The following is an 8914-nucleotide window of genomic DNA, read 5'->3' as shown; positions in this document are numbered from 1 at the left end:
GTTTATTAGAAAAAAATAATTATATTAATGAATTATCAAGAAGAAGGTAAAACAGCACCCCGACCTAAAAGAAGAGAAAAGGAAAAAAAAAAAAAAAGGCCTTGGCTCTTGGGGGTGGAGTTTAGGTGGGGGGGTGGAACTTAGGCAGGGGCAGGGTTTAGGGTTGGGCAGGGCCTAGCCAGGGTGGTGACGTTTGAGTGTGGGGCGGGGCCTAGACTCAGGACCCACACAGCCAGAAAAGGCCTTGGGTGTGGGGACTAGGCTGGGCAACATTCAAGTGTGTGGTGGGGCCTCTGCCTAGGACCTACACGGAATGGGAGAGGCAGCACATCCAAAGGGGTTCTCTGGAGTGTGGATTTCGGGAGTTTGGAGGTAGGGCCATGGGTGAGGGTGTGTGTGCGGGGTTTAGGCCCAGGGTGTTTGGAGGGGGTCTCAGAAGGGGTCTCCGAGTGTAGAGGTGGGGCCCTGGGTGGGGGTGTAGGGGCAGGGCTTGGGCTCTACCTGGTAGGAGGGAGGCTCCCAGGGCAGAGGATTAGGCCTGGGAGCCCAACAGGCTCCCCGGTGCCTAAGTGGGCAGCGAAAGCGCTGGCCGTCTTCCTTTCTGTTCCTCCACGCCCTCCCCCATGGTCTCCCCCAGGGTCTCCACAGTCGCCGCTGGACCCTAACTGTGGGCTGGTCCCACTGAGTGTAGGAACTCCTACCCCCACCCATTTGCCCCTCAGGGGTGCAGGTCCCAGAGGTCTGGCCTTTACTTTTGATCCCCCTTTCCTCCCTCCCACTCCCTCAGGACCCACGCAGCTGGAGGGGTTTAGGTGGGCAGAGGATCAGGTCCGGGATTTCATCAGGCTTCTGGGACCCAAGAGAGTAGGGGAAACCTAGCCACCCTCCCTTTTGATCCTCTGCCCTCCCAGTGGTCCCCCAATTTCCCCCTCCAGGTGTGGGATCTCTTCCTCTCCCCCAGCTGCCCCTCAGGGGCGCCAGTCCAGTCCCACCTCCACTTCTCCTCCCCACTCACTCTCCCCATGCCCCATGTCGTACTTGGTTGCTGGGGGTTCCTCCCGTCCCCTTAGGCGTCCGTGGTCCCCTACCGGTGCCTGGTAGGTGCCCTAGTTGTGCCAAGATGCGAATTTCATGCCCTCCTAGTCTGCCATCTTGACTCCCCCATATTTTCTTTAGTGCTTTATAAGGGTAACTGGGTAATTAAGTATGAAAAGTGAAACCACTGATATAAGTCAGTTCTATATTCACTTTAATAACTGTTAGAACAAAATAGCTGTTAAAATATCTTACACACTGAAAGTGGTAATTGTTTTTTGATCTATGATTATGTATCTTTTGGCACAGAGAAGCTGTCCACTCTGGCCATTCATGTAGCCCTGTTTGGAATAACTTTAAAATGCTTATCTTAGATTTCTAAGTGCTTAAGGCCAATGTCCCGTTTAAAAAACATTCTTCCATACAGGTCCAGTGACCCCTTTTCAGCACCTTACTTATCTTTCTATGCCTTAGTCCTTCATTTGGTGATAACAGTAGTTCCCACCTGATAGAGTTGTTATGTGATTATATGAGGTAATGATATTTCGAATGTGCTTAAAATAGTTGTTTGGCATGTATTAGTGATGTTTCATTTAATCCTCACTTGGGACTTATCTTGAGAGCTTAGTAAAACACCATTCAAATATAGCACTTAAAACAGTGCCTGGCACACAGTAAGTATTCAGAATAATTTATGGAAATAATTCTTCTTAATTTTTTTCTCCTCATCTGAATCCTCCCCAGCCACATTTCACAAAAGCATCTTAGCACCTTTTATGCTCTTTTGTCTCAGGGCAGGCTTGTATTTCAGTGCTAACTTGCAGAAATTTCCTGGACGATATATTCCTCTCCTGGGTTTTGATCTTTAAAGGCTGAGCATCCTGGAAAGATGATACTAAGTGCCTATGTTTAGGATTGGAATTTTGGAGGATGCACATTGATGGTGACAGGATTTTGGAAGGAATGGGAAGCAGTTTGAAGGTGAGATTCTAGAGGCTCCTAGTCTCAGCGTACATCCCCAGGTACATACATGGCGTAAAATCAAATAGCTTTTAGATTATAGACTTGCATAATGAGGATTTCTGCTGTGGCCACAGAAGACTGCAAGATGAAGCTCTTTCTCTAGAATGTCCTAAATTATGGGTGAACCCTGAAGGTGATACAGCCAGCAATGGCAGAGATCAGAATCTCCTAGCAGCCCATTAGGCTTTTGAGGCTGAATATAATTTGATTAAATGAAAATAAAATCATTGATCATTCTTGCATACCCTATAAAATGAGATTCACAGCCCTTAACCAGAGAAATTGGGTCCTTTTATAGGCTAACTTTGTCCCTGTCAAACTGGGATATGCACCTCCTGATGATCCAGAAGGACAGTTGAATATTTAATAACCTGAGCTCCAGGATCCATTACCCATCTAATAGCTGTTCTTTGGAGGAAACGCAAATGACTTTTTCCTAATCTTTATTCAAGGATGAGTCTTAAGAAGCTCTGGAAACATAAACAGCATGAGCTCCATCGAGAATAGTGCAGAGCAAGCACACATTAAATAGTAAACTAGAAGGAATCTGAAAGAGTGAATGGTGGTCATTTTGAAGTAAAAATTCTAAACCCAGTGGTGGATGGTAGGACAGATAATGACACATCTAGTCACCACAGACTCCCTAATAAAGCATAAACCTTAGCTTTGTTGCAAGGATGAAAGTAAGAATAATCTCCCTTAATGGGAGCAGCAGACCAGAGGTGTTTAATCACCTAAAATCACTGATGGTAAAATCACCTCATCGTGCTTATGGAGGCAAGGATCATTTACACACACTTCAAGTCACCCTTGACAAGCAGGCTCTTTGTTGATTTCATTAAGTGCCGAACTTTTCTCACCCAGCTCGCCTCAGGATGCACACATTTCACTTCCATGCGTGTTCTGGGAGGACAGTCCATGTCATTTGCCAGCATTTCGGCCAACATATACATAATCAAATGCAGCCACCATGGAACATGGGCTGAGAAACAATCCATCCAGTGTTTAATGAGTAACATTAGCATGCTCTTAAAAGCACTAATAGCAAGTTTCATTACTGTTCATTTTAGTGTGGATGGCAGCTATCCAAAACCTAACCATGTACTAAATTCATTTTAGTAAAAGCAGAAAATAATAAATAAAATAAATGATTGTAATTACAAGTTACTTCTAGAAGTTAGACTTATATTAACATGACATTAACTCAGAAAAGAAACACTTTCTTCTTTTTTTTTTTCCAGATTACAATTTTCTTTTAGGAAACCCTTTCTCTCCTACAGTGACTTTCAATCTAATATTGTCTTCAAATTAATTTTCATTATTTTATTATAAAAGTGATGTTATTATACTTTTTGGGATTTTGATCCTGAGGATCAGAAATTGTTCAGAAGGCATTTGGAGTTTTCTATAAATTTGTTTATATTGACTTTTGCAGTATCCACTCCCACTGCTTTCTTGTGTGCCTTCCTATACTTCTTCCCTTTCCAGTCTCTTCAGGATGTTCCCCAGCTCCTTTACAGCTATGGTTCTGGATGTGATTTTAGTTCTGCAAGTCACATATTCTCACGGGGACATGGATTTGGAATTTTCTGGTGCAGATGGTGGCAGAGGTTCTCAGTTGCTGGAGTCACCAGCTTCAGCGGTGTTTCCTGATTTGAGAATCTGCTTCCTCACCATTGCAGAGGGAGTAGCTGTTGTGGCAGCCTGGTGTGGCCAGAACCTCAGTCTAGGGTCTGTTGCTTCCCTTCTCTCTAATTATAAGCTTTTCTACTTCAGGTATCTAGGAAAGATTCTATGCTCTACAGCTGAACCCTGAGTAAGGCTGCCTTGGTGCCTACTTCATAGATTGCAAACATTTTGGTGATTAAATGGGATACTTGCATACAGTTTCCTTAGCCAAATGCCTGGCACAGAGTGGATAATAAATATTAGCTTCTATTTTTCCCCTCATAATGCCTAGGGTGGTTCAATGTGAACCTACCTGATAGAAAAATTAAATCCTCAGTATACTTTTTAGTTACATGGTGACTACATATGACACAGTAGAGAAAGACATAGAGACAGTGTGTTATAATGGTAGGGCCAGAGAGTGGTGAACACTATTTAGAGTAAAATGATCTAGGTTCAACTCTCAGACCTACTTATTGTTTGGCCTTGAGCAAAGTTTTCTGGGGTTTATTTGTTCCAGCTACAGTGGGAGATGAACTGCGTTTTCTTTAATGTTTCTCAAGTTTTTAAAATTCTGAGACTTATATTCTAGCTTCATTTGCTTCTAATTTTCAGTAATGATTTGAAATAACAAGAATGTTCACTTCTTTAGATGACTCATTGTTTAAGGCGTATGATAGCAAACGATGAAGTTGTTTTTTTTTTTTTTTAAGACCTGCCTGATGCTTGCCATCATAAAAGGTGAATTAAGCAATGCAAGGAAGAAAAAAAATAGAGGTGAGGATAGTACATTTAACGCATTTGGGAGGGTAAAGAAAAAAGTCCTCTTAGTTTAGTTTGTCTTATCAGTGACAAACTGAAACTGGTTTTTCATAGTAACACCTGGTCATTGTTCTAAAAATATGAAACTTGAGGCCTGTTTGTTGTTGTTGTGTTTTTGTTTTTTTACAGTTAGAAACCTTGATTACAGTGCTACATTTAGAAAATTTAGAAGAGGCACTCTGAGGAACTGAAAATTGTAGAAGAAAATAGAATCTCTTAAGGGTGTAGGAAGTAGATACAATCTCTGGCAGAGAAAAGCAGTTTTCACAAAAATATAATAGAGAAAGATAACTGAACTTATTATAAAGGCACCTAACTAAAAGGGAAAAATCAGTAGAGGAAAGGAAGTTATCTCCTAGTCTTAAGCTGTTTAAGGTCTTGGGATGCCAGGAAAGATGCAAAATGCCATTTATTCTTTTTCTTTCTCTCTCAAAACTGCTTTAAAAATCCACGAAAAAGGGCTTCCCTGGTGGCGCAGTGGTTGGGAGTCTGCCTCCCGATGTAGAGGACGCGGGTTCGTGCCCCGGTCCGGGAGGATCCCACATGCCGCGGAGCGGCTGGGCTCGTGAGCTGTGGCCGCTGAGCCTGCGCGTCTGGAGCCTGTGCTCTGCAACGGGAGAGGCCACAGCAGTGAGAGGCCCGCGTACTACCAAAAAAAAAAAAAAAAAAATCCACGAAAAAATCAAGCCTGCCTTTTAGCTATTAAAATTGAATTTTTAAAAAAATGACATGGGTTCAGATTTGGATTGACATTATTGACTAGTTACTCTTCTTTTCATACAAATGATAGCAGTATCAGTGTTTGAATCTGGCTCATTTGGTTACGAGGAAGAATTCAGTCAGATTATTGCAGTGGACAAATGGTTGTTATAATTACATATGGACTCTGACTGGACCTGGAAGCTTAGGCGTAGAGAGAAATATTTTGCTCCCTCTCTGAGTCTTTGGTGCTCTGTGTCCATCTGCTGTATTCCCCATTCCAACCTCTGGAACTTATCTGCTGACACTGGTTTTCTACATCTTCATTGTCCAGCTTGCCTATTTGCGTAGGTTACTTCTCCTAGATTATCTTTGTCCCCTTTCTACAGCACACATTTTTTTCTCTAACTTGTATTTTAATCTCATGTATAACATAGGAAGCCTTGCCTCTGTTGGGGTAAGGAAAGCATTTTCCTCTTTTCTCCTCAGAGCAACTCCTTCATTTGGGAATATGTAACTAATATGATTGAGGGAATTGGGACCTGGGCTGCCAAGAATTTACCACTCGTTCTTATTCTCATTCTCTTGTTCTTTCTGTTTCTCACTAGTTTCACTTCAGAGGGAAAGAAAGAAATCCTTTTTTTTTTCTTTTTTGGCCGCACCACGCAGCATGGGGAATCTTAGTTCCCCAACCAGGGATTGAACCCGCAGTGGAAGTGCATAGTCTTAACTGCTGGACCACCAGGAAAGTCCTGAAAGAAGTCTTGATTTTAAATTCCAAGCTGTATTCTGGCTTTACCAGAATGACAGCTGTTAAATTTCCCCTTTTGATTTCTATGTATATTGATCTACTGGTTCAAGATCCATAAGGCAGTGATTCTCAACTGGAAGTGATTTTGATAGGGGACATTTGACAATGTCAGAAAACATTTGTGATTGTCAGGACTGAAGAAGGAGATTCTACTGGCTTCTGGTCATTAGAGTTCAAGGATGCTGCCAAACATCATTCAGTGCACCAGGTAACAACCCGCGTTAAAAATAACAATAATAATACTGCTATATTTAAAATAGATAACCAACAAGGAGCTACTGTATAGCACCAGGAACTCTGCTCAATACTCTGTAATAACCTATATGGGAAAAAAAATTCGATAAAGAGTAGATACATGTATACGTACAACTGAGTCACTTTGCTGTACACCTGAAGCTAACACAGCATTGTTAATCAACTATACTCCAATATAAAGTAAAAATTTTTAAATTTTTTTCTAGCCCCAAATATCAGTAGTGCCAAAGTTGAAAAATTCTGCCATATGAGAAGTAAAGGGTTTGAGATTAATTATTGCCTTTTTATTCAAAAACTATTTTATTACCGTTTCTAACTATCTAATCTCTCAATTACACCCTTCCAGATTCCCAGGGAAAGATATGAATGGTGAAGCCTATTTTTGAACTAGGCTCCACAAAGCACAGCCTTCTGCCAGTCCAAGGGTTCAAGTTCCTTAGTCCAACCCGAACAACTATGACTCACAAGGTATCAGCTATGATTATAAAATAAAACATGGACATGTTAGCTCTTGTCTCTAAAAAAGGTAGATAATTTTTTTAGAAGGAGATGTGATTAGGTAGGAATCATAAAACATGTTCAGACCAAAAAAATAAAATATAATTTCCTTAATACTTAATAACTTTTAATTGATGACAAAAATCAAGTGAGTCTTCTATCATGTACATTTTAAGCCAATATGATTCAGTAATATTGTTTTGGATATTCAGTTACTATATTTGTGAGAACACTTAATTTTTATTATCTCTGAGAAAAAGGAAAAAACTAATTACATATTGGATTAATTTGTGAGTTTCCTATCCTTAGGTACCCTGGGGGTCTATAATTCTTACTTCCAGGAACTCTTTGTAAGCCTTTTTTCCAGAAAAGAGTTTCAGACCAGGAATGCAGAGGCAAAGCAGAACACATTGTAGATGCTAATATTCACTAGAAGAGGAGCAAGGGAGCTGTTTTCGAAGGAGTGAGAAGGAGTGTTGTGCACAGATTCTGTTATGACTTTAATGGAAACAGTGCATGTCATTCCCACACAGCTTGCTGAGTACTTGCCCCTGAGAATATAGTGATTAGAATGAATGATGTGCTGGGATTAAAACACTTTACTGTTTAGTTCTATTTGTTGGGAAACATTTACTGATTCTAGCCCTGGTTTCCCTTATGATATGATTAGGCAGAGAGGAGTCACTTTCCTGAGGAAACTGAGGTCACAGTGTTCTCTCACGATATAAAGCTCGTGAGGCATGTGGAAGAGCTGAGATCATGGATTTGGAAAGGATCGCCATAGAGTTGTTAAAATAAAATTTTCTACAGATAACTTACTGATCTAGTTGACTTCTATTCAGTGATTCATGACTTGGGTACTGTTTAATCTAACAGGTAGAAAGGAGCTCTGAAGAGCAGTACAAGGTGAGAGCTTTTTATAGACCAAAGTGAGCAGGGTCAAGGACGATGTACTGGTCATTTGCTAATGGGTTAATGAGAGTTCCTTTCCTTATATGGAACAAGGAGCTGGATAAGGGTTTGGTAAGCAGGCAAGCATGATTGGTTGGTTGACCTGGGCCTTCCTTTGCTTGGAGAGCCCAGGTAGGGAAACTTAGATAAATTTTGGTTTGCTGATGTGGGGCTTAGCATGAGTGATTCCATCTTGGACCTAATCTGGTTACTTTGACAGAGTCCTTGGCCTATCACATAGTCTTTACTATGCAAATAGGGCCAGTCACTTCAGAATTTTGAGAATTGATCTCAGTATCTTTCTACTGAAGACAATAACTGCTTTCCAGCATTGTGGCAAGACATTTAAGAGCTTCCATCACAGCTCCAGCGCAACTTAACCACGTAACCAGTTCTGTGAATGCTGTCATGTTCTGGAATATTATCGTGCCTCACTTTTCTGTTTTGTAAATTTGGGAAGATTGTATCTGCTTCACAGGGTTTTTTGAGAAAGAAATGAGTTACTAATAATGACTGTAAAGCACTTGTGACAGTGTCTGTCTCAAATGTTATTATCATTGTTAATGCACGTTGAGCTTTTAGCTCAGTGCTTGAAAACCTGGCAATCATTCAGTCAATGGTAGCTAGTTTTTACACAGTGCCCGGTATTATTATTGCTAGAAACAAAGAAAAATAACAATTTACGTCAAGGGAGAATCCAGTAAATGATCTATGAAGGTCTGTTATTGCCTAAACCAACATATGCTTTGTGATAGTGATTAGGCTGGGTGGGAGCCATCAGTCAAGCCAGAAGGATGAGGCAAATGAGGAAACCTTTTCAGAAGACATGTGGATGATTCTAGTGAACTGGATGACGTTTTGGTTGGGGGCATAACTTCACAGTAATTGAACACTCCCCAAATATCATTTTTAAAGTAAACTTACCTTATTACTGTTAGTTGGAGGCATAAATTTCCACTCTGTGAATGCCCTGTGCATTTGTGGATCCGATTGCAGGGTTAAACAAAATCAACAGAGTCCTTCCATCCCATTCATTTCTAATGCAACCTGTATTGCTACCATCAGCAGCAAAATAAAATCTTTTCCATTTACCTCTGACTCAAAAAGCAGAGGGAGAGGCATTTTGAGATAGTTTAAATAGGGAAATGGAGA

The 8914-nt window shown here is 41.0% G+C and overlaps 1 long non-coding RNA gene across 2 annotated transcripts; it reads left to right on the top strand.

Annotated features, from left to right (window-relative positions):
• The first annotated feature begins 86 nt into the window (after window positions 1-86).
• Window positions 87-8905, top strand: LOC114905808. 2 transcript variants are annotated; one of them, XR_003796372.1, is made up of 4 exons: window positions 87-372; window positions 1829-2016; window positions 4440-6266; window positions 6660-8905. It is a non-coding gene; the product is annotated as an uncharacterized LOC114905808 (long non-coding RNA). The 2 variants fall into 2 exon arrangements; XR_003796409.1 differs by lacking the exon at window positions 1829-2016.
• The last annotated feature ends 9 nt before the right edge of the window (window positions 8906-8914 follow it).

Source organism: Monodon monoceros, unplaced genomic scaffold (genome assembly GCF_005190385.1).
Source record: "Monodon monoceros isolate NGI ecotype Baffin Bay Population unplaced genomic scaffold, NGI_Narwhal_1 Contig1397_ctg1, whole genome shotgun sequence".
NCBI lineage: Eukaryota > Metazoa > Chordata > Mammalia > Artiodactyla > Monodontidae > Monodon > Monodon monoceros.
This window is presented reverse-complemented; position numbering and strand designations above follow the sequence as displayed.